Source organism: Struthio camelus, chromosome W (genome assembly GCF_040807025.1).
Source record: "Struthio camelus isolate bStrCam1 chromosome W, bStrCam1.hap1, whole genome shotgun sequence".
Lineage (NCBI taxonomy): Eukaryota > Metazoa > Chordata > Aves > Struthioniformes > Struthionidae > Struthio > Struthio camelus.
Window position 1 is genome coordinate 44,591,795 of NC_090981.1, and position 24,561 is coordinate 44,616,355.

At 44.0% G+C, this 24,561-nt stretch overlaps 1 long non-coding RNA gene across 1 annotated transcript; it reads left to right on the forward strand.

Annotated features, from left to right (window-relative positions):
• The first annotated feature begins 2,045 nt into the window (after positions 1-2,045).
• LOC104152967 (uncharacterized) lies at positions 2,046-24,117 on the forward strand. Its single transcript, XR_011137499.1, has 5 exons — positions 2,046-2,318; positions 2,741-2,937; positions 9,548-9,649; positions 21,201-21,304; positions 24,036-24,117. It is a non-coding gene; the product is annotated as an uncharacterized lncRNA (long non-coding RNA).
• The last annotated feature ends 444 nt before the right edge of the window (positions 24,118-24,561 follow it).

Sequence of the window (24,561 nt, forward strand, 5' to 3'; positions counted from 1 at the left end):
GCATGATCTCTGTACGTGCCGAAACATAAAATATCAAGGCTGCTTGATACAATATAAAAATTTTAATAAGAGTCAAGTCACATAAAGCTTTTCACTGCCTTCCCCCTTTATTCTTAATATATGTTCCAACCATGTCTGTGGAATATAGCTTGTCAGTATGTGTAGGTACAATCTGATTCATGTTGACATCTTGTAAAGACTGGGGAGGTGTTATTCAGGCAGCTGCAAGGGCACTTCTCGGAGAGTGGGAAGAAACACTGTATTATGCCTGCTCTAACGTGAGTTTTTAAAGGTTACCTCATTTGTTCAGCATGTTCAAAGGCATCAAAACCAAGCTCCAGTAAGAATCAGAGTCAGGAGAGGGTTAAGGAAGTAAATGATGCCTGATGTTAACATCTTTCCTCTTTTTCTGCTTTGTAAAAGATAAACGTTTCAGATTTCAATCTGTGGTTCCCAGCAGTGCTTTGGGAACACTGCAGTAGGCCCGCAAAAATCGCTAATGCTGGACCAAGCCGAGATAATGCGTCTCAGCAGGAATGACATAATGCCCTAAAAGAAGACTATGATGTAATGCATATCTCAAAAATCGGAGCCAATTTCCGTTGCAAAGCCTTGAAGTCTAGCACTAATGCTGCAATATGCAAAACTTTGGAGGTTTAGATCTTTTCTTCTCTTTATTTTTTTTGGAGAATGATTTTGTAAGGCTTACAGCCCTGCTACGGTCTGTGTCAGCTTCTAAAGAAGCTTCTCTCTCGTTCCACACTTTCTGCAGTTCTGGGGCTTACTGAAAGCCATTAAGCATTTCACCTTGGTTGAGGTGCCTGCAATACGTTAATACGAATGCTGTAATTTATAGCGCTAACATGGCTGTTTATGCAGGTGAGGCATAAAGCGTATATAGTATATTACAGTAAATCCTGCTTAATGAAGGTGTTATGCAGGGATTTATTAGACTCACTAATGTCTCATGGAAAAGTTAAATGGTATTTGCTAAGCTCAGCTTGGGTATCAGCCAGTGCAGCTCCGTGGTCTTGAGTGAAATTGCCCCCCGATTAGGGCAAGCCATATCTGGGCCTCTGCGGTTTATAAACCATCCTGTCTAGTTTTTCTTTCTTTTGTTAATAAATACGCTGTCGGAACAGCAGAACTCGCCTGCTGCTTAGCGCTGCTCTGGTGTGTAATCCCGGGGGACTGGCGTGCTGGGCGCTGCTGCTGGCGCGGGTGGGAGCTGCCCCCGGCTTTTCTGTGCTTCACCTCGCTCGTCCCTGCAGGCCCTGAGAGGGCAGGTGGGGAAGGAAAAAGCCTTTTGGCAGCCGGTTAGCAGGCCGGAGGGCGCAGGCTCCTGCGGCAGGCGCTGCACGCCGAGGGCTGCCCTCCAAAAACTGGACTTGCAGGCCGCCTCCCGGGACGGCCGCTGGCCTCAGCCCCCGTGGTGCTCGCGGGCATGGTGCAAGCTGCTGTGCGCCAAGGCACATCTCTTCATCTCGCAAGTGTCACATCATCGTGGTTAGCGCTTGCACGCTTTCCAAGCGCCCGTCCCCTGCGCGGATGCTGCTCCTGGGCGGCGCGCCGGCCAGGGGCTTTTTGGAGGCCTGATCCCCGGGGGAAAGAGCTCTCCAGGGGAGAATCTGTTCTGGCAGGGAAGAAAAATTGTATTATGGCCTTCTGCCTCAGTTAACCGAGAAGATCTCACAGACATATCTTTCTTGAGCAGCAGAATAACTTCAGGAGGGGTTACACTGGAAACCAGAATCCTTTAAGACAACCAGCGAGAGAGCTCACTTTGCCTTGGGGTCCCATGAAGGTGCTGGCTGCCCTCTTCTGCAGACGGCAGCTGCCGGTGCGATCCCGATGGCCGTGAGCCCCTTGTAGCAGAAAGCTGATCTGCACTAATCAAACCATCTCAGCTAAAGCAACTGAGATATTAATATGTAACCTCAGTTGGCTCTTGTAAATGTGAGGTTTACGTTTTTGCTTCTCCCCCTTAAGAAACATTGGGAGTGTCAGATATTGAAGGCTTGTGTTTACTTGCCTACAAATGCAAGGTTGCTAACTCAGATTCAGCAGGCAAGTAAACTTGTGACCTTGTTCTAAAAATTAATAAACCACCATCAGCACCTCAAACAGAGGGGGAAGCTTACATCTGCTCATGTTAGTTCAAGCCTGGACCTGCTTTTCATTCAGAATGACCTGCCTGCAAATGGAGGCTACTGGATTTTATGTTACAGACTGCTTGCTAAAGGAGACTGACCCGAGACGCGTGGCATCATTAAATTGAGAACAATGCTGGACATGCACCACAACCACACAAGTGAAAGGTGAGTTGCTGCGTCAAATTGTTTTAAAAACTCATTATCGTTAATAAATACCAAGCTGTGTTATGTCCACCATTTCATTAAAAGAAGAAAGCCAGAAGGAGAGCTTAATTATCTTGCTCTAGTAAAAAGCTCTAGGGGCAAAAGGGGAATATATAATTATAGTGTCAGTATGGCCTACCGTCCTGCTGGCAGGCCGGCGAGACAGGAACCCAGATCTCTCATCTGACCTCACCTCTGCCATATGTGACTGTTGGGGCACGTCATTTAACCTCCTTTCTAAAATGGGAGCCCTAATACTTGCAGAGCTAAGTAATCAAAGTCTGAAGACTGATTTTTGTATGAGGCCGGGAGCATTTGTAAGCTCTTTTGGCTTTTAAGAATCATGGTGAAACGTTTTTCTTTATGCCTTTATGCATACTTAGATACCTACTCACCTTGCGCTAGCTGACTGGAACTCAGCAACCGGGATTGCTTTGGCAAGGAAGGCATTGCATGACAGTCAGTCCCCTGCCACACACTGAGATCGTCCTGCTGATGACATCGGTTGTCCCGAATCCATGCAGAAAACCATGGGGGATGGATTTTGGTAGGAGTTCAGGAAAGAGAAGCGCAGACCAAGGTGTGCAATATATCTACAACTAAAAACTGAATACAGTGGGTTGTGCATCTTCTAGTCAGCACAGAGGGAGCAATGAGGCTGCATTTCTATGGCAGAACCTGGCCCAATTCCCCCAGGAGCCGTGGGTATCCAGTCATACTGCTGGCCTATTCACCCACCTCCACATCTTTGCATCTGGTGCTACTGCTCCAGCCGAAGGAAAGCTATTGCACAGATATAACCTACTTTTTTCTTTTGTGACATTGGTATACTTCTGTGCAGCTGGTTTAGTGCTGGTACTCTGATAACCTGTTGCTAGGACTGAGTCCATTTGCTTTGAGCACCTAATTAATCTCAGCAGTTAAGTTGCATAACTCTGAGCAAAGCCTCTTACCAGGTTCAGAAGTACCTTGGGCTTACAAACGTCCCTAGGGATTTGCAACAGCATTGTTACCGTGAGATGGGGGGAGCTTACTTCCTAGTGCTGTTTGCTGTATTTCTGTCTGTTGGGCTAACAGGTGATGGAAAAAATATGCCACGACTGTGCACTATAGTGCTAGCACGGTAAAGTGTCCAGCTGTGGCTTTGGGTAAGTTAGCCTGGGAGCACCGGCACAGTAACATCACTGTGCTGCCCCTGGTGCCAAAGCTTGTGTCGAGCTAGCTGGGGTGTCACTGTGCTGGTGCTGCACGGATGTGCCTGCATGGCCTTGCTCTTGTTGCAGCGTGGCCTGGAGAAGAGCTAGGTGTTCACTCCTGCCATCAAGCTCTGCAATTCAAATGCTTAGCATGGCTCTAGCACTTTTCATTTGTGCATCTCCAAGGCTGTCCACACAAGTGAATTGGTATCTTTCTCATTCCTACTTCGAGAGATAATAAGGCCTAGAAGCCAGCTTCTCTATCTGACTCAGCCATGGGTTCGCTGCCCGCAGTTTGATTCATCTCAATTTAAAGGTAAAGCAAGAGCTATTAGGGAAAAAGAACTGATCTGCCTAGAAACGTCCCATAGCATGAGAAATTGTAAAAACTATGGCCAGAGAAACCATTTTCTACCTGAGAAAGGAGCAGAGTTGAAAAGCATTTGACTCTCATATTCCAGATTAAGAAGGGCACAGCAAAAACTGATCAGCTTCTCCCATTTGACACTATCCCTTAACATGAGAATGAAAGGTCTCCAGGACATTAAAGGCAAGGAGTTTAGAAGGAATTACCAAGGATATTGCTTTGCACACTGAATAGACAGCCTGTGGTCTTCACTGATGCAGACACTCAATGTCAAGCATGTATGGCTGGGTTTTTAAAGTGTTGGCTAATATAATTGTCACTGGCTACCACACACAAGGCTAAGATAACCAGGGCTGGATTTTACCCTCCAGTGCTGCAGCTGATCACCTCTGGGGTATGTCTATGCATGTGTGAGAGAACTGCCCAACTGGCTGAGTGCACTGAAGGTTTTTTCTGCCTCTGAATCATTATTCATAATATTTTTAGAGACAAGAGGCTGAAGGAAATGAAATCACATTGGAACGCAAATGTTCAAAGAGAAAAGCCAGACCCATCGGGAAGTTTGGGAGTGAAGCTCTTTCTTGTTTGCACACCCTACTTTTCATTGAGCTTGGCAGGAAGTTAGGTGCCTAAATCTCTTTGTAAATCTGCTCCTATAAGGCAAAGTATCACTGTGTTATGTGCATAATCTACACAACGGAGAAGGGAAGGAAAGTGATTCCTGTTGTCTTTGTTTCCTGGGAACTCAAAAAAAAATCTTCTGGCATACCTTTGAAAGCACCTTGAGAGTTGCTTCAAGGCACTTCCAGCGCGATGGCTGTGTCGGTGAAAACTCTACCATCCTTTGTTAGCTGTGCCCAGGCATACCATTGATCCCACCGTGTCATGTGGCTTGAAGTGACTGTGTTTTCACTACCTGTAGTGATAAGGTTCAAATTCAGGCTGCTCTCCACCCTATGCCTGCATTTCCTACCTACAGACCTCCTGGCTGAATGGGCAGTGGTTTGGTCCAAGAGCAAGAGCAAGCTAGCAATGAAGTAACATGACAGCATAGATATCCTCTTAGCGACCGCTTCACTGGCTGCAGGTCAGCTGGTGTGCTGGGTCAGGCTGTCCCGGCCTCTCCTTTCACTCCTTGCTGTGCAGAGGGCACTGAGGGTGAGGGAGGCCTTGGGATTTCTCTTGGTCAGGAGATCCATGCTAGGTCCTATATGGTGCCCAAGTGTAACTTGCTGCGGAAGAGATGTAACACACCATCCATCTTCCCCAATTTTCCTCATGGACAGCAAAGCCCTGCAAAGGACACTACACAGAGTTTTAGGAGCTCTGAGATATTATGCTCAGAGCTCCTGGAAATGGAGAGCATGGCTATGCCTTTATTTGCTGCTATTTCTATTCCAGCGGCTTCTAGATTCCTGCTGTTTAGGCAAGAATGATTCATCATCTGAATACCCTGTGTGCCCTGAGGCCATTGGAGCTGGGTGCCTTTGGGCTGGTCGCCTGTCCTACGAGAAAATTGTGGTGACTGGATCCTGGGAGAGCTCCCTGAAGGCGGAAGAGACCGCCTGCATTTGCCAGGGCATATCTGAGCATGGTGTCTGGCCCCTCTCGCTCCTCTTATGTTTTGCAGAGTGACTCACCCACCCCCAGCGCTGTAGAAAAAATAAATCACAACTGCAGCTACAGGTGACAATGCTGAGGGCACCAGCATGGGCACTAAATGGAGAACATCCTCAGGAGGACAGGTGTGCTGGGGGGCAGGTTCTGGTGGCAGAAGTAGTTCAAGATGCCTTTGGGCGCCCCTTTAATTTCACAAAACAAAACTTGTTCCCAGTCCCGCAGTGACACTTTAACAAGTTACAGCTCCATTTTTATTTCACATGTCTTAGGCGTACTCAGAGGAGTTTAACTTATTCAACCTGCAGGATGCTGCAATACAAACAGCTGCAGTTTAAATAGACGATACGTCAATCCAGGCTTATAACCCTGAAGATTATGTCCATGGCACAGACTTGAGCTTCTGAGGGCATGACAGCTCACAGATCAAATAAATGGTCTAGATAGTTTCAGCAGGACATCTCAGCTGAGGAAAAGCCTGATCTGGCGAGTGGTGCTGTGTGCTGGGAAGGTTTCTGCCTGAGAGGGGTGGGGGACAGCAGCCCCATGCTGAGGGGAAGCCCTTCAGCATCGTCAGGATGGAGGGAAGGGGTGCACAGGCCTCCCTGCACAAAATAATCACCGAGCTTGCAAGCACCCCAACACAATCTGAGGGGGCTGCACTTCCTCGTGCTGCACTGACCAGAGCACCGCTGCCCCTGGCCCCGGCACCACGTCTGCCATAAGGACGGGGGAGCTGCCGGGGCGCCCAGGCTGGAGGCACACCTGGGCGGCAGGTCCTCGCCGAGGGCGGTCAGCCGAGGGGCTGCCGCTCAGCGGCCACCACGGGTGTGCGTGGCTCCTGCGCCCTGAGCCTCCCCGCGTGCTCGTGGGGCCTCAGTGGCAGGGGCTCGCCGGGGCTGGAGTCAAGCTGAAAGGGTCCAACTTGGCTTTACGTGGCTGGGGCACTGCTAGGACTGCAGCTGCGCTTGGACGACAGCTACGCTACTCTTCCTGCTCGGGGAAGGGATATTAGGGATTTTATTTCCATTCCTGTGAAAATCTTGTGAGATACAGGGGCTGAAATGAGTAATTTATGGCTTTAGGCAGAGCTGGTGGCACCTCCTGTTACAAGGCGTGCACAATATTTTCCATTGTAAGAGTCTGTTTCCAGTTGCTTCTCCTTTTGCCAAGCACATCTGCCTCAAGCTGCTATTCTATTTAAATTTCATCCAAAACATTGTCATTGTTTTTGAAAGTGAGGGCAGTGGAAAATACATTGTTTCACCCGTATACATCTGGGTGTGTATGTATATACATACACATATATATAGGTAAAATCTGGCAATATTTTTGTGTTGTGCGCTCTGGAATGGGAGTGTAGATGAACAGCATGGGGTACTTTGTCATTTCCATGCAAATCTACCCAGATCTGACCGAGCTGCAAGCCCCTGCTCACGCCAGCTCAGCATAGATTTGCTGGAGCTACGTGGAGCCCGGCTTCCCCGCGGCTCCTCCGGCTGCGCCCAGCACGGCAGAGCTGCGGCCTGGCGCCTCGGCCCCCAGCAGCACCTTGGCTCTGTCCGTAGTGCCTTTTGAGCCGTGCCTGGGGCTGAGTGCATCACGACCACTGCTCGGAGGCAGGTTTGCGTTGGGGCTGGGCACCTCTGGGCAGGTTGGGTCTGGCCAGTTTTGGGGAAGCCAGAGCAGGTGGACAGGAGAGGGATCTAAGATCGTGACCCATCGTGACCCCTTGAAAAAAGCTGATTATCCCTTTTGCTTGTCCTTGTGTTACCTGACCAGTGCACAGCTGCTGGTGGCACGAACCGAACCCAGCCCTGGCTGCAGAGTGCGTGTCTTCTGGTGCCGCCAGGAGATGGGCATGGGAGGGGAGAGAAAGTGGTGGAGGAGATTTTCCAAGGGGTTCAAAATCAAAAGAGGAAAAGGGGCAGCTGAGGCTTTGCTCTGGGGCAAGCGTAAGGAGACGGGATGCTTGCCAGCGGGAAACCAGGGCTTGTGGGTCCTTCTGCTTGCACAATTTTGTCTTCTTTTGGCTGAAAGATGTGGGAGTAAACATGCAGCGAGCACTGGAGGAAATGTGAAAGTATGACTCAGAGAGGAGAGGAAGGAGGGGAGAAAAGATGGCTCCTATGTTTTTGAAAATTATATGCATGAAGAGGCTTGCTTAGTTCAGGGATAACCAAAGTTTTGGGCTCACAGGGATATGTTTTCTTTAAAAGGGAGGAATTTCCTGGATGCAAGAGATGCTTGGGTGTCAGATGTGTTGTTCCTACAATCTTCATGGTAACAAACTGTTAAATATCACACTGATGGAGTGCATGCAACAGCAGTTGCCTAGAATCCTCTTTTTGAAGATATTCTCTCACACAAAGACCCAGATCTCTTCTCTTCATCCTGCAGCTCAGTTTCACATTTTAAGTTTCACCTGAAACCTATAACCTATTTTGTGTGTGTCCCAAATCCCCATTACCTCTGGCGTCTGGCGTACCAGTTAATACTCGGTGCGTTGCCCAGTAGTTGGGAATTAGGGCCATAAGTGCAGTAAGACAGGACCCTTCTAGATGTATGTTTGCCTAGCATCTAGCAAGGTGAGGTTTACACCAGGACTGGACTCCTAGCCTGGCCAGACTGAAATTAGAATAATAAAAATACTAATTTTATCACAATTAATAATTTGGGCCAAGAATATAGTTGTCACTCGGCATATGAAAATAGCATAAGATTCCACAAGCTTCCACACCAGCTATTTCTTATGCCTTTAGATTATTTCTCTCTCTCTCTCATATACATACTTACATGCATGCCCTCAAACCTAAAATTTCATTATTCTTCTTCTACCAGCTGAAGGGCAAAGGCAACCTCAATGGAAGTAAATGCATGGTTCCAGGTTTACCTATACACAACAGGAGTTTCCTCTGCAGTATTACAGCTTTGCTGGGGTTTGGTTGTGCTGACCATAAAGGCACCAAACTGTTTAAAGACAAGGTTTTGAAGGAAAAAAACAGGACGTACATATACCTTGCTGTTTACTCAAGGTAAAGGTTTGGGCTCTTGGCAGCAAATCTCTTGTGAGCAGTAGAAGTTATATTCCCAAGACCCGTTTCGTTCAGAAAAGGACACGAGGGACGCAGCACACTTGACTTGAGGGCAGTAACTTCACAGGCAGTGCTACACCAGGGAGCTGGCCATCGCTGGGGCTTGCAGCTCCCTTCCCTGGGGCAGCTCTTGGTGTCCCATAGCCACTCGTGGGCTCTGGGAAGGAAACACCTGAGTCAGGCTGGGCTCGAGTTGGAAGCAATGAGACACGAGGGGAATGTTATTCAGTAGCAAGGGTGATGCTTTTTGCCCTGTTCCCTGCGGTCTCACAGCTGCTGCGAGATTTCCTTTGCTCCGCTGGACTCTAGATAGCCTGTTGGACTTGCCTTATTGTTTCTATTCATGCTACATTTACTTTCGGTGACTCAGCAGTGCAATTAGCAGCACTGGCCTCCTGATGGAGAGGGCTGAGCATTAAGCTTGGGAATGATCTCATGGCTGTCACCTCAGGACGTCATTCTGACTAATGCAGGGCTCCTTGGCCGAGGCTGGTCGCCTCACAGAGCCTGCAGCAGTCTGCAACCAGGACAGCTCCGGGGAAGCCAGGAGCCCGGCTGTAAGCACACCTCAAGCCGGTTGTGGCTCAAGCCGAGGAGATGACATGAAGTGATGGATTTGGCCAACTTAAGGAAGCTCTCAGCATACGTTCTCCTCTGCTAGGAAGGGATGAAAGTAGCTGCAATCTCTCATCTGTTGTACTGTGTTTCCCTAGGGGGTTCTCTGAGGCACAGACTGCCTCTTTCTATGCTTATACAGCTCCTAGCAAAAGGAGTCCAGACCCATGGCTGGGTTTCAACAAAATACTCTCACAAAGTCCAGTTAAGGTGCTATGATGTGATACTGCTACTACACAGAAAAATGGCAGAAATCACAAGAGCACCTCTAATTTCCCTATTATTATTCTTTGTTCACAGGAGCATGAAGAGCTGTACTGCAGTGTTTCTTTACTAGTGAGTTTGTAACTCCTTGGCTGGACTTCCCTTGGTCCTTTGGAGATAGTGCACTTTCTCCTCTAGGTAAATGTTGGTCTTTTTTCATTTAAATATTAATTTGGACTGGCAAAATGTAATGTGCCACTCTCTGTGAGGATTAGAGTGATTAGGAGTCTCAGAATTCACTTTAATCATTCAGTTCAATACTGCTGAGATTTGCAGTCTACCCTCTCCCATGCAACAGCAAGAGTTTTTCGACATGCTAACAAAATTGAAATGAGTTTCTTCATCTTAGACAAGGATAATTAATCTTCAAACACTGTTTATCTTAGCCCCCAAATCCCCAGAATTCAGAACCAAATTAATTTAAAGTCTAAATCTGCTTTAACAAGTAATTGGTTAATCAACGGGCTCGATGTGTAATTATATTCTTTGTTCACATCTTTACAGGCTTGAAAAGACCATCTAATTCCTATGTTGCTTTCATTCCTATAATTAGACCATGTGACATATAATGCTGTATGTATGGTGAACAAATTCTTCCCTGGAATAATTTCCCTGAGATTGTTTCCTAGAGATGAATTTGGTCTCTCTCTCTCTCTTTTTTTTTTTTTTTATTTAAACTTAAGAAAGCCTTCATGTGATTTTTAGCGTAAATTTAAAGAATACACTTTGAGTTTTAAGCTTTGAAACTTTGCTCGCTGCCTCTCCCTGAAGGAATCTACAGTGCGTTTTTATTTCCGTCATTTCAACTTGACATAGCTTTGATAGTTAAGGGATCCTTGTTCTCCCTGAATATTGATAGGATGTGGCAAATTCAAGATATTGTAATTCCTATTATCTTTCAGAACAGGCCAGCCACAAAACCTATTAGTTGGCATTATTCTTGTGGACAGGAATTATTGTTGCTATTAGGAAAGGATGCCTGAGAATAAAATGGAGAAGGAAACTGTGGTCTTTTTAACACAGAGTTGTGGGTCTTCTTTACTTAATGGATATCGTCATAATCCCATTGTGGTCAGTGGTCCGGTCAATGGTTTTCATATTTGTGTTCACAGAATTCCCTATTTCCATCAGCTTCATGAGTATTTATGTTCCAGTATGTATTAATATCCTCTCTTCTTCAGTGGTGCCTCCTTGCTGAAACTTATTAAAGCCATATTCTTGTTTAACTCTATGCATACCTAAATATCTCATGTCTCATTCTTGCTAGTGCAATATAGACTACAGCTTTAGGAGACCAATCAAAAACCTCTTCATTCTGATGAATGAGATGCAGAAGAATTTAACTGCCAGCACCTTACTGATATGAGCTGTTAGAGGACAGGGGAATAGAAGCTTTCCAAGCATTTGGGCCCAAACCTCTGGAGGTCTGCGTGGGCCTATCATGCTGCTTTGCAGTGCCTTTGAAAGTGGAGCCTTCGGGCTATCTGTGCAAGGAGAATGTGCAGTGTTTGGTGCCTGCATGTCCTTTCCTCTTGGCACCTGCCTGGGAACTTCAGCAGTGAAATAGGAAAAAAAAAGGAGGGGAAATGAAAGGGAGAAGGATAGCAAGGGCTGCAGACGAGCCACACTGGAAGTGGTGAGGAGCAAAAACTGGAGCCTTCTCCAGCTCTTGCCAAAAGCCAGACCACTCCAATACATGCATTTGTCCTTCTTTGCCGCCTGTGTGGGGCACATGTGCTGCCTGTGGGGCTCTGTGGTTTAGACAAATGTCAGTGAACAACCTGAAGGAAGCGTTCCTAGCTGATGAGGTTAGAAGATGTTAACAAAAGCACTTCTATAAAGCGAGTCGCTTCCACACCATGATGCTGTTAAGCTGAGCTGATGAATCAGCAAGATGTGCCTTGGCAAAATTTCAAATTCTGTTCATCATCATACTGGGAAAAACTTGTCACTACAGTTGTGAGAGGCAGTCTGTGGGTTGCCTATTCTCAGTGGTTGAGCTCCTGGTGTACCCCTCAGCACCCAGGACGGATCTAAGTTGGGCAGGGACAGGTCTGATCTCTGCGGCAAGCACAAGTTCAGGCTTACTGAAAGCACTATCAGAAAGAGTCCTTCCTTCCAAGAAGCAAGATCTTTGCCGTTAAAAGATTTCCTAGGGTTAGGTTTCTAATGGCAATGTGAAAGTATGTCACGGTTCAAGAAAACAACTGCAACAATCATTTAAATCCAGACAACTGAAGAGGTTTCTCTCCCCTTCCCACCATCCCCTCTGAACCCTTTTCTGCTCACTGGATCTCAGTGCTCTTGCTAAATGGGCAATACTTCCTGCTTCATTCAGAAATCTGTATTGCCTTGCTCCTGAATGCTAGTGTATGTTACAGTCTGGGTTTCTCTCACTTACTTTCTTGACTGAAAGTCATAACAATCAGAGGATTTTTCACCTCCTCGTTTAGAGAGACAGTAATTCTGCTCTTCTGCTGAGTGTCCTCTCCCCACAGTCCCTAGCAAGACATTAGGTTTAGGGTATCAACTCAGGGTTTCCCATTCCTTGTTTCTGTGATAAATGACCCTTGCAAAGGTAAACTCGCCTTGGCTGAGCTCTGTTCTCACTGAGCAGTTGTACCCAGAGGCCATGGGCTTTCTCGGATCTACTGGTATTTGTCTCCACTTGGCTCCTCTCCCAAGGGGTGTCCCCTGTTCACCACCTGCAGCATCACTGCTTAATTTCTGAGCAGTACTGGCGCCTGGAGAAAGCTCCTGCTCCTCCTTCTCTCTGTGGTGCTGATCCCTGCACGTGAGCTCTGCCTTCCCCATGGGAGCCCCGGGCTGGCACTGTCTCAGGGACCCTCACGCCTCATTTCAGATAGTGACAATTTTGTTGTTAGCCTGAAATGACAATCCTAGGGCCTGTTCCAAGCCCCTGGAAAAGGCACACATTGCCTTTGCACACATTCACTGGGCTTGCAATGAGCCACACATTTTAGTCTTTCTGTCAAGCCTTGTCACAAGTAGGAGCTCCCAGATTTAGGCTGAGAAACAGGCACTGGCCATGACTTCCCTTTTCTTAGAGATCTCCCCTTCAGGAAGAGAGGGGAAGCTGACAATATCCAGCAGCCGCGAGTTATCTTTTACTGCACATGGTTGCCCAGCAACATGCACTGTGGATGTCTTCTCGCCCAGACAGGGAGAACATGCTACTTCTGCCTGGGTCGTGTGACCCTGGCCACGGTGGTGGTGGGGAGCCTGGCCACCAGCGCAGTGGAGACCCATGTCTGCTTCTCAGGCTCCCTATTTAAGTTATCTTCACGCTATGACTGTGAAGTTACAGGATCTTTAAGTGCCATGGTAATGAGAAGTAGGTGAAAGTCAGTATCTATATTTGGTTAGAAAACTCAGTATGTAAAAACTGCAAGAGCAAATCTTTCCTTTTCTGAGCACAGAGCAGAACTTCAGCTAATGTTTATGGGAGAGAAAAATAAGACATTGACATAATTACAAGGGTTTGTTTTGAAAGTGCTTGGCTCAGCTGTGGCCCCGGGGTTTGTGGCATCCCTCTCAGCTTTGGGAACCCAGGGCCCCAGGGCTGGCTCAAGGTGAGGTCCTCAGGACATGCTCTGACCCTGCTGGGGGCTGCAAAACTGAGCCCCAGCGAGAGCCCCTGCATTTAAAAATCATGCGTCAGCCTTCTCCCCTCCTGTCCTGCCACGCATAACATGGGCTTCAGAATAATGGAGCTGTAAATCTGTATTTCCTTTTATTTAGTTGCCAGCTTCTGAGCCTCTATGAGTCACATTTTCAATCTTTTCTTAACAAACATGAGAATAAAAAAACATTCTTGAAATGTTCTTAAAAAATCAAAACAAAGCAAAACCCAAATAACAACTGCAATTCTCATGTAATTTCCTGCCTTGGGTGGTGAGACTTTAAGAACGTAAAACATAGGAAGATGTGATAAGATTCTGGAAGCTGGGAATAGCAGAGAAATGATGCTTCATTTAGGCTTCGTGACTATACAGCAATCCCATTCAAATCACTAGGAAGGAAGAAAAAAGAAACTTTTTGAAATTTCTAAATTGTTTCTATGTGACAGCAATTGAAACAAACTTGTTTTGAAATATACATCACTTGGATTTTTAGTTGAACATGTTATTGACACCTTTCTTAAAAAGGTCATAGACTTTTTTTTTTCTTTACTACAAACCTTTTATTTTGGTGCCTAAATAAGTTGTTAATATTGCCATTAATGATTTTATATTTCTAGAGCTGTTAATGTGAACAGAATATTTTACCTGATGTTTGTAAAGACAAATAGGTGTTTATTCCCTCCCTCCCCACCTTTTTTTTGGAAAGAAAGCAATCTTTTAACTAAAGAACTCTTTCACTTTGAAAAATGGGGTCCCGTGCTGCTTTAATCATGGAGCTTCATGAGACCTGGGAGTTCCTTGACAGGATGGTGCACCGTTCTGTTTATAACAGCTCTGTGAGTCCTCTTCAGGATCCAGTGCTCTGGTACCCCTCTCAGAATTGGACTTGAGCATGTAATGGCAACCAGTTTGCACTGTACCCATTCACAGGCGACCTTAGCGCAACTGAGCAAGAAAGCTTTTCTTCTCACCTACACAGTAATGCCATTCAGACATGATGGAGACACAAACTTTAGTTTGTTTCCCATGGTGTAAAAGGGGGCCAAAAGGAGGAAAGAGTGAACAAAATCTCCTATTGCTTACAGCACAAGCACGTTCAAACATCCCCTGTGCATGCAGTAGGCTAAATGTAATAGCAGGGTACGCTCTGGAGACTTAATCCTGCTCCCATGGCATCAGTGAAGTAAGGAGAGCTGACACTAGGCATGTAGAGGAGAAGTCAAGCCTCACAGTTGACAGACAAGGCAAAGGGAACCTGACAGCGTACTCCTGCTCTAGAAGATGCTGGGATCATTTGCTCTGCTTTACCCTAATGTAGGCAGTGGTCAAAATATTTCTGAAAGTCTGGAAGGTCGAGTTATTTGCAGTTTTCCACAGTCAGAATTCTTCCTTACTAACGTAGAGACATCGATTTAAAACTCCCAAGAACAGACTGCCTTTCCAGGGCTTCCTACATTTCCTGATTTTTGGCCCATCTGGATATACTCTAGACAAGCCTTCTTTCTGTTCTTTAACGCTTCCCATTCTCTGTCCCAGCTAGAAGTAACTGGGAAGCTACAGACTGACAAAATAGTTAGTACCATAGTGTTATTAGATGGGTTTCTGGAACTCAGGATGTTGCTTTCTGTAATTGCTTCATGCTCACTGCTCAGAAATCACGTTACTCTCCCCAAAACTGATGCGGCGTCTCCTGAATCAGCTCAGACTCGGTTTAAAATTGCTTTCCTTGCTTTACACGCTTCCCCATTTCATGGCAGCTTTTTGGCTTGCTGGGAACTGTCGTGTAATCTCAACACGACTCATGCAAGCTCCCCTGCAGCGCCCGCCTTTCGGAAGAACTCTTTCGAGTTTCTGTCCTTTAGAGCTCTTACATTCTTGCACATATAAGGCTTTGGTGTTACCCTTGGAACAACACATACTGGAGAGAATATGCTTCTTTTGTACAACACCACTGCAAACTACTATTTACAGCAGACAACAACCCACAGGGGAAATTGGCCATAAAGTAGTACATTTCATTCTAAAAAAGAATTACCCCAAATTTCTATTTTAACAGTCATTTTCATTTTAACAGTGTTTAAGGTGCACATCTAAGAGCACATTCCATGGGGATCGTTACATTTCTTACATGGCTGAAATCGCTTAGCCTTCAGGTTTCTGTAGGCCTCTGTGCAAAGATCCTTCTCAGAAATGCGCAATCCCTTGGGTGGTATTTCTGCTTAATTATACAAACATCCTTTGGAAAGTAGGTTTCTTTCCCTTGCAAGTTCATCCTCATCATAGGTCTAAATTTGCAGATAGAGAGGCAAGTGCATTATGATGGCAATGACTGATAGCTGAAGATTTCTTGGGTTCAGAGTGTTCCCTAATGTAAGCCATTTTTCATCATCTAGAGTTGTCTGATAATGATGCCATTTCCATTGCTTGAATGTTGAAGCAGCAGCCACATATCATGGAGTTAAAATGACTGTTTATAGGGCAGCTAAATTGTGTTGTTATCAGTTTAGGCCAGTGTTTGCTGTGCTTCTGGGGACAAAACAACAGTTGAACTTTCCTAAAACTCATCAAACAGGACGAGAACGCTGAGAATACAAATCTATGCTGGAGTCAAGCTAGGGGAAAAAGGGAGCGAAGAAAAAAAAGAAAGCTATTTTTGTGTGAAGTTGTGATGACCATCAGATAAAAATGACAAAGCTGTACTTGTCAGAAAATAAGTCACATTGCTGATCACTGGATAACTTTGATGTAATATTCCACAATCATTTGACTGAGATTTCATGGCAAGATTAATGGTGCAGTTTTTAAAACATGCATGAGGAAGAGCTTTCTTCTAATATCCAGCTGTCAGGCAATCCTTATCTGGGACTTATGCTGATTGATTATGATTGGGATTGAACTAGAACATGACCTCTAAATAAAAAAGAAAATCATGCAGGTTTGAAAGTGAACCATCAAGCTTTTAGGTCTTTTCTAAACATTTCAAAACCTGTTTAGGGCCCCATGTCATTACATATACATACATACATTATACACTGACATGTCTGTGCGCACTCAGCCCTATTAACATGTGAAAAATCAGCAACAAAAATCCAATAAAACTCTCTTCTGTATCACAGAATACTGTGAAATTAGGTTTAATGCATCATTTCCAATATACAGAACTCATATTGGAATGAGCTGTTTATGAGATACTATGTGATCATAAGCAGTGCACAGATTTTGAGTGAAAGCAGACTGACCTCCGTTGGAAAAAATGCTAGTTTCTAATGTATGACACTGTATGAATTGTTATAAATGCTTTTGAATGGATGGTGACTATAAATCTCACTTTGGGCACTTCGTGAAATATTTCCAGCATATTTATACTGGCTTAGTGGTGCCCATTCTTCTTCAGTGCTCACCACATACCTGGTGTTTCTGTGTGAGACTTCTAGTACTGTCAAAGAAAGTTCAGGTGGTGCTGGCAAACCAATGTCTGCCAGACTGCAGCCAGCTTGAGAAACTTTCATAGAAGAGAAGGTAATCTGTAGCTACGTAGTGAGGAAAATACAACAGGACTTTCCAATTTTGTTTTCCATTAGTTCTCTCCACCAGTCACGGGAGTTTAAACACTATTAAGTGTTTGATCTGATCAGCCCTCAAAGCCAGAGCTTGCCTGCTGGAGCTCGAGCAGCCGGGCATGCAGCACCTCTTGCCAAGGGGCGTCATCAGGGTGAACAGAAGGTGCAATCCACCACAGGGGTAACTTCTCACAGCACAGTCATTTGGCTCTGTGAGAGCCCAATGCTTCTTAGAGGCCGTGGCATGCCTGTAAGTCATTTTATCTACAGTATGTATGGGTTCCACCTTTTGCATGCCCTTACCAGTGTTGCATTTCCATTTGTACATCACCTGCCTCGTGCTTTGTCCAAAAGAGGCTCTTTTTATCCTTCTTTGGGGCCACCACATAAGAGGGAGTGTAGAAGGCCAACAGAGCTTGCTTGGCCCTGGAATGAATTCCTGCACCGTTACACTGATCCCTATAATTGTAAATCGTAGCTAGATGGGGACAATGAAATGGGAGGAATATGTGGCTAATCTGTGTCTCTGAGGACCTGGCTCCGTACCCCAGAGAAGATGCAGGCGAGGATGTCCTCCTTCACCTCCGGTCCCTGGCCAAGGGCAGCTGGAGCACAGTCGGCAGATCTGCGTTCTGAAGTGCGGCTCTGCCTTATCGTTAGATCTCGGTTTGAAAAAGCTTGCTTGTGGAATCATTGCAAAGAAACCCCCAAACAAAACAACCCCCTCCCCAAAACGAACCAACAAATTCAGCCCCCGCACAGATGATTCCTTCTCCCTAAAACAGGGAGGACAATCCAAGTGGAACGTGACATGGTTCAAAACATTAATTTGTATTGAATGTACTGCAGCAACGTCCCATCAGAGGGCTGGTAGGTTTTTTCAGAAATACACCCTCGGGCCTGAGGAGGCTGGGAAATGCTGGCCGATGCCTGTGCTGCTGCTATAACTGGCTTCACGTGCCTGGGCTAGAGTGGCCAGCACTGAGCTTTGTGGCACTTAAAGAACGTTTTGCAAGAAGATAAAAAAGTCTTAAAAAAGAAAAAGAGTTTTTTTCCTGAAAAACTCCACTCCATGTTCGTCACCATTTTCCAGTGGCCCGACATGGAAATGGGAGAGAAAATGGAGAAGCAGCAGAAAAATTTTCCTTCTTTTTTCCCTATGAAGAAAAGGCAGGAGGAATGAAAGTACATTTCCCCTGGCCTTTTAAAAATGTTGTTTCTCTTCTTAGGCTCAGTGGGTTTGGGGGCATCTGCTTTATTTTCCTCCCCTATCACACCCTGAAATACTTAAAAGGTCACATATTAAAAACAAATTTTAAGGAAACAATTTCAAAATAGTCAAAAATGTGTTCATTTATTTAAAAATATATTTACTGTCAATTTTTTATCCTAAGTCTTATTTAGGTTTCTTATTTGTATCTTGTTTTTGTTTGGGATAACTATACAAGTGGGCATAAAAGTAGCCTAATAATGTTTTAGGATTTGTAGTGACTGATTTTCAAAAGGGAATGTAAAGACTTGGTGGTAGAGCCCTAACATTTCCTCCTGATCACTGGAGTAGATGCATGTGCTTCAAATTAGACTCTGTGTTGGACACAAGTAAAGTTTGTGCAGTCTAGGTGTAAATGACTGAGCTTTGTAAGTTATGAGGTAGATAAAAATGTTGTGGTCGTTCATCAATCTCAACTGTTTTATAAATTATGTTTTAGGCTTTTGAAATTATGTGAAAGAATTTGACTTGAAAAACTAGGTAATTCTCAATCATTTGAAATAAAATGGAAAGCTCCTTTTCTTTAGTTAAATATCTAGAGACCATGATCATATTATGTCTGCAAACTGGCAAAACATGAAAATAATAGCCAGTGTAGATTTTTACAGCAATGTCTGCAGGTTACTTTGGAATATTGTAAAAGGTGTTGCTATACCAAGGGTATCGTGAGCTTTGATGGCACATGCAAGCAGGATAGAACAGATTTATATTGACGTGTATTATAACAGAGAGTCTTATAACAAGGGCAGAATGTATTTATGTCATACTCAAAATGTCATGTCAGTCATAGGCAAGACTGATGAAGAAAAGTGACGAGACACAGTGGTTTGATTTATCTTTCTTTTCCAGAATGGGGACTTTTCAGGATCTCCCGCAATGCTTACCACGTTAAAACCCAAAGTTCCAGCAACCAGTGTAACACAAAGCAAACAAACCTCCATTTGTATCATTTGGCTTCCATTTTTGCACCCAACTGCTGGAAATCAAGAAAGTTTCACTAGTAAAACAAAATCTTTTGGTCCTGCATTCCTGTGGTAGAAGCTGAAAAATATCCATGTCATAAAACTGCTGCCACGCTTACATGCTTAGTTACAGCCTAAAGGTAGAAGCAAATGCTCTTAACCTCAGCCCTGCCAACGCGGGGATTTGTGTAAGGGACTTTCTCCCGGCCCTGCTCCTCCAGCTCTTGCACGTTTGTCCTCCCTGGGGGAGCATAGCTTACACAGCTGCCAAGGCCAATTCTTTAGGTACCATGTTTCTAGTGAATTTAGGGAACATCTGAGCAGACTTTAGAGATATTAATCTGCTATTAGCACTCATTACGCTCACTAAAAAAGGTCAAAGGCCCAAGACTCCAATATATTGCCATATTGTCATAATAAAACTTTGGCAAATTTTTCAAGAGTGATGCCCAAAGAAGTAGACTGTAGGTATTCCGATGGGGACTTTTGGACTCTACGGTTCAGATTCAGCCACTGCCACTTTTCAGTGAGCTTATAATTGTTATTAGCAAATCATTCTGAGAATTCTATGAAAAGTTTTAAACCAAACAGATCCAGTTTATTTTATACTCTTTAGTGGAAAAAACCAAACACAATTGAAAAGTTTAATTTCCCTATATTTGCTTAATTCAGAGCATTTTGCAATTAAAAAAAATTATCCACTTTTACAGTCAGAACTGAGTTGGCTCAGGTAGGGAAAAAAACCAAATAGACAGGTCTTTAATGCAAAAACAGGCTAGTGCACATAGCTACTTTTACCTTGTGTAACTTTGTACATGCATCAGGTTTTTTCAAAAGAGATTATGCTGATTTTTTTTTCAAATGACTTTTGAAGAACACAATCCTTTTGAACATTACCGGATGCCCCCTCCTGGAGAGCGAAATCTTTTGTCTCTTTGGAAAAGCTGCATCAAAAACTATGATGATACAAGTTAATATACAGTGCTTTGCCACTGCATCCTGACCCATATTGCAGCGGTTGGTCTCTTGATTTCCACTTAGACATCAAAGCTGTGGACATTCTGTATCACCTGCGGCAACTTAGGTAGGTGAAACAACCCCAAAATCCAAATTGAAATATTTCCACCACTGTATTCATTCTTGCAAAAAAATGACCATGAGAGGGTTTTGTAAACTTTAGACCAAAAAGTATGTTTCAGGAAGCTTGTTTTTTTTTCCTTTTTTCGGCTGTGACCAGTTAAGTCTTAAAGAAAATAAAGGAGAAAATATTAACAAGATGATGTAAAAAACTGTTCAGTCCAAATGAGAAGGCATTATGTCCTTAAATGGATCTGTATGGACTAGGCAAGGACTGTGAATGGACCTGTCAAATAAGTCTCTCTCTTGTATGACCTTGGCTGCACTTGCATCAAGTATCCTCAGTCTGAAGATATCTGAGCCCATCTGGTCCTGGACAAATGCACTTAAACCTATTTTTAAGTAGCTGACAGTGTTAGGTGGGGAAAAATAATCAGACGGCAATGTTTTGATTTAATGCTCTTGACATTGTTAATGAACTAGTAGCATGGAAAATGCTTGTATCTAGCTCCTGACCAGCTTCTTCCATCTACCTTCCATCCCATGTGCAGGTTCACTAACCGCAGGACATCAGCCAGAGAAAAAGCTGTCCCATAATTTAGAGTAAAAGTACACTAGCAGAGCTTCAGAGGAATAAAAAAGGGGCTTCTATTCGTCACTCGTCAATGTCTTCGTGCTGTTCAGAGACTAAACATGCACAAAAACAGTAGGAGGCTGTTATGTTCCTGTTAGCAACTACTGTACAGAAAAAGAAATTTCTGACGTGAATTGTGCAGGCTGTCAAACTTTGAAACATCACAGGATTCTGATAGCCCTTCTCTAAGTCAAATTCAAACATCTATGTCCATGCAGTTCAGAAGGTGCAGCAGTTACAGCAGATCAGGAGCCAAAAAGGAAAACCTAAGAGTCACTGTTAGCATGGCCGCATTGCACAGATTTAATGCATTATAATATTCCTTCTCTGTATACTCCATGAATTAGGATAAACACGTGTTACTGTTTTACAGATTTTGCAGATTTGACCAGGAACCTTTATGTCTGGTCTTTTTCTGACTTTTTTTTGAATTACACAGTCCTAACAGTATTGTATGGCTTTTCTCTTACAACTTAATTTTGAAAATTTGCTCTATCTTTGAAAATAGTCCCAACTAAAGCACAGACTTCCTGGGATTTCAGGTTGCCCGTCTGTGCTGAGGAGGACTGGGGAGCTGCTGTGCAGGTATCACCTAGCTGCAGAAAGATTCTTCAGAAAGCAAACCACCGTGACATGGACCTTGTCTGTAAGTGTATCACTCCGTCACTATATAGCGTACCTTGTAGTGATGTGCAAAAACACAAGCAGAGTCCAGCGAGTCAGTTTTAACATACAAATCTTTGAGCGGCTTGGGGACCAAGTTATTCAAGGCTCTATGTCTATAGCAGTGGTTTTAAGTCTGTGTTAGTGGGCAGAGGAGCACTTCAGAGTTTGCAGGTCTGGCTGCCTAACTCCATTGCACTCTGACTCCAGCTCCTCCAGCAGCCTGGAAAGGAAAGGAGGAGTTAAGGCTGCCTTAGAATAATGGATAATATGCACAATTAAAGACTCATGCTAAAGTCTTCCTGGCTGAGAGTGATGAAGACTGCTGGCAAGGATCTCTACACCTGTTCGCTGACCTCGCTCTTGGTCCTCCATTAGTTTCACAGTCTTCAGATTTCTGGATAGTCTGCAAAACCCACCTTTTCTCCTGGGCATGTAGGAGAAGGCAGGTAAATGGAAAAGGTTATATCGCTTCACGTAGAGTGTTTTAGAGATGCTAAGTTTATTATATTTATATGCAGTCAATGTATTTGCTATCGCACTACTGCAAGTTTTTCCTCTCAATTGCATATTTGAATAGAAATGCACAGAGGGACATTGCCAGAGAATTTGCATGTTTTTCCACACACGTGTCAGTGAAGAAGCAGCATTCTCTCATAGCACTGAAAGGAGTTACTTCTCCTTTCACAGAGGTCTGTTGAAGACTGTATGGGAGGGTCAGGAGGAAATAGAAATAGTGCTCGAATGGCTGGTTCCACAACTTTAGGCTTTGTCTTCTAGAGATGACAACCTCTGATTACTCAAAACTAGGCAGAGCCTCGGCCTGACAGTGGTTCATGGGATCAGCAGTAGCAGAAGCAGAGAACCTGAACTGGCAAGTGCAAGCATATACCCGTGCTTATTTGAGGTAAACAGCTTTGAGAGAGAAATACATCTGTACTGCTCTATATCCCTCTTGGTTCGGTGAATGGCTCATGGTGATACTCTCAAGGTAGTCACAGCCACGGATCTTTAATGCTACAAACAAAGGCCATGTGAGTTAAAAGGTGCAATAGGAGAATTAGGAAGAAATTGGGTAGTGGAGAAGGGAAGAGGAAAGATGTGCAGCATCTTGGAGGAGACGTGACGAAGTCTGAATTTAATGCAGATCACAGAGAAGAATTACACATTTCTGAAAGTTTCTCTATATAGCAGGATGCTAACAGATTTTCTGTTGATACTAGTATGAAATGCACGTTTTTTTCTATGCAGCATATTATGAAGTCTCCAAAATAGGAAATACTCAGATAGGAAATACTGCCTTTTACAAAGGCAGTAGAAATCCAAACTTAAGATCTTCCCATGGATATACTGTAAAATTTGTGAGCTCAGATAATTTGCATTGCCAGGGAGGGTCAGGAAAGTGGGACCACTCCATATGGTAGTAGAGGATTTAACACTCACATTTATTTTGAACTACAATAACAACAAAATGCTATTTTAAGATAATGGTTCCAGCAATTTTATTTTGCTTTTCTCTGGGAGAAGGTTTATAACAGACCACTACTATGTAAATATAGGACCACACCAGCTACATTCAAAGCTTTCATGTAAGCTGTGTTTGCATTCCCAGTTAAGTGTTATGACAATACTCCATGGTGGAGTATTTTTTTTCTCATCTACTTTTCCCTAACTTTACATCCAACAGCAATTTTAATACTGTTGCTTGGTATCATAGAGCATTTCTAAGCAACTCAGTCAGTTGCACAGTAGCTTGCACCAAATGCAACCTTTTATGTCGATGTGGCTGTTTAGCAGTGAAGCTAGCAGAGTAAAATACCGTCAAGAGTACTGGTTGTGTTATTAGAGATGGCTCTGCAAATGAAACCCTGCAAATGATAGTCTAAACGCATAGGAATTGTAAGTGAATGAACCAGAAAGGAAAATAAGATATATACAGAGCAAAGTATCCGACTGAGATTTAAAGCCATACATTTCAACAGATATCATAAAAACTCAGGTAGCTTAATCCAATGCACCTCGTAGCTTCGCTTGTACAAAGCAGCAGACCTAACCGGGAACTTAAGTTTTCATTTTCCTACTAAAATTATGCTTATTCAGAGTAGAGGAGAACATTGACTAAAACATGAAATAGCATGACCCAGACATGCGGCACAGTGTCTTAAAAGAGCTTTTTTTGGAGTGCTTCATAGGGTAGTGGAGAAGGGAGTAGGCCTTCGGAGGAAAAAGCACATGCTGGGAGTCCAGTTGCCATAAAGAAAACAATCACCCTTTGTGAGCACAGCTCTTCAGATAAAGGAAGATTTTCTGTTAAAATGTAACTTCACCAAAGATATTTTAAAATCATTCTTACCCCAAATTCTGCTGGAAGAAGTTGGAAAAAATCACATTAGAAATTGTGGAAAGTTTTCTAGCCCTGCCCTTTGAGCCATAAAAGGTTTGGATATTGGTCAATAGGGTTTGTTGAGCTTTGCTATTTTTTCTTAAAAAGATGACTCTTGGATGTTGAGTCAATGACTGAATACTTTTTGGAAACCTAACTGCAACAACATAGCTAACAAAAAAGTTTTTTCTCTAGAAGACGAATGATGATAGCAATGACTCCATGAAACCATCAATGCCAGGCAGTTAGCAGGCAAGGACACTCTAAATTCACTTCTATTAAACCTAGAAAGTTAAGCCTGGTGCTTGTCTTTTTTCATTTGCCTTCGTAGGATATTTATCTTTCCAGCTGGCGTTCCTTGGTTACCCCACACTCTTCTGAAAATTGCCAGTCAGCTTTGAAAGGTAGCTGAAGTTGCCAGGTTATATCAGGTATGTAAATCTATCCACCATTTTTTTAATAGCTGCAGCAATTGAATAAAGCTGCCTACATATCTTGCTTGAACTGGAAGATTCTCTCCCTTGGTTTCATGTAGAAGAATGTTTTTTTTTTTTTTTTTTAGTGAGCATAATGTGCATAATACCTTGTATTTTGGCAACTACTTTCCAGAAAGAAGGTGCATGGAGAAATGTTATAGTAAATTGTAGCTTCAGGGTTTATATGATACAAAATGTAGAAAAAACTTCAAATGTTGATTGCTGGCCTAAGAGCAGCATACAGCATGGCAGGGCTGCAAGGTCAGGTGGTCGGACAGACTGACAGGCTTTTCCCCTTTTCTTCTTTCTCATTTAAAAGTTGCGTGGGAATTTTTTAATAAGTACCTAAGTTCATTGGCACAAGTCCCCTTGCCCAGTCAA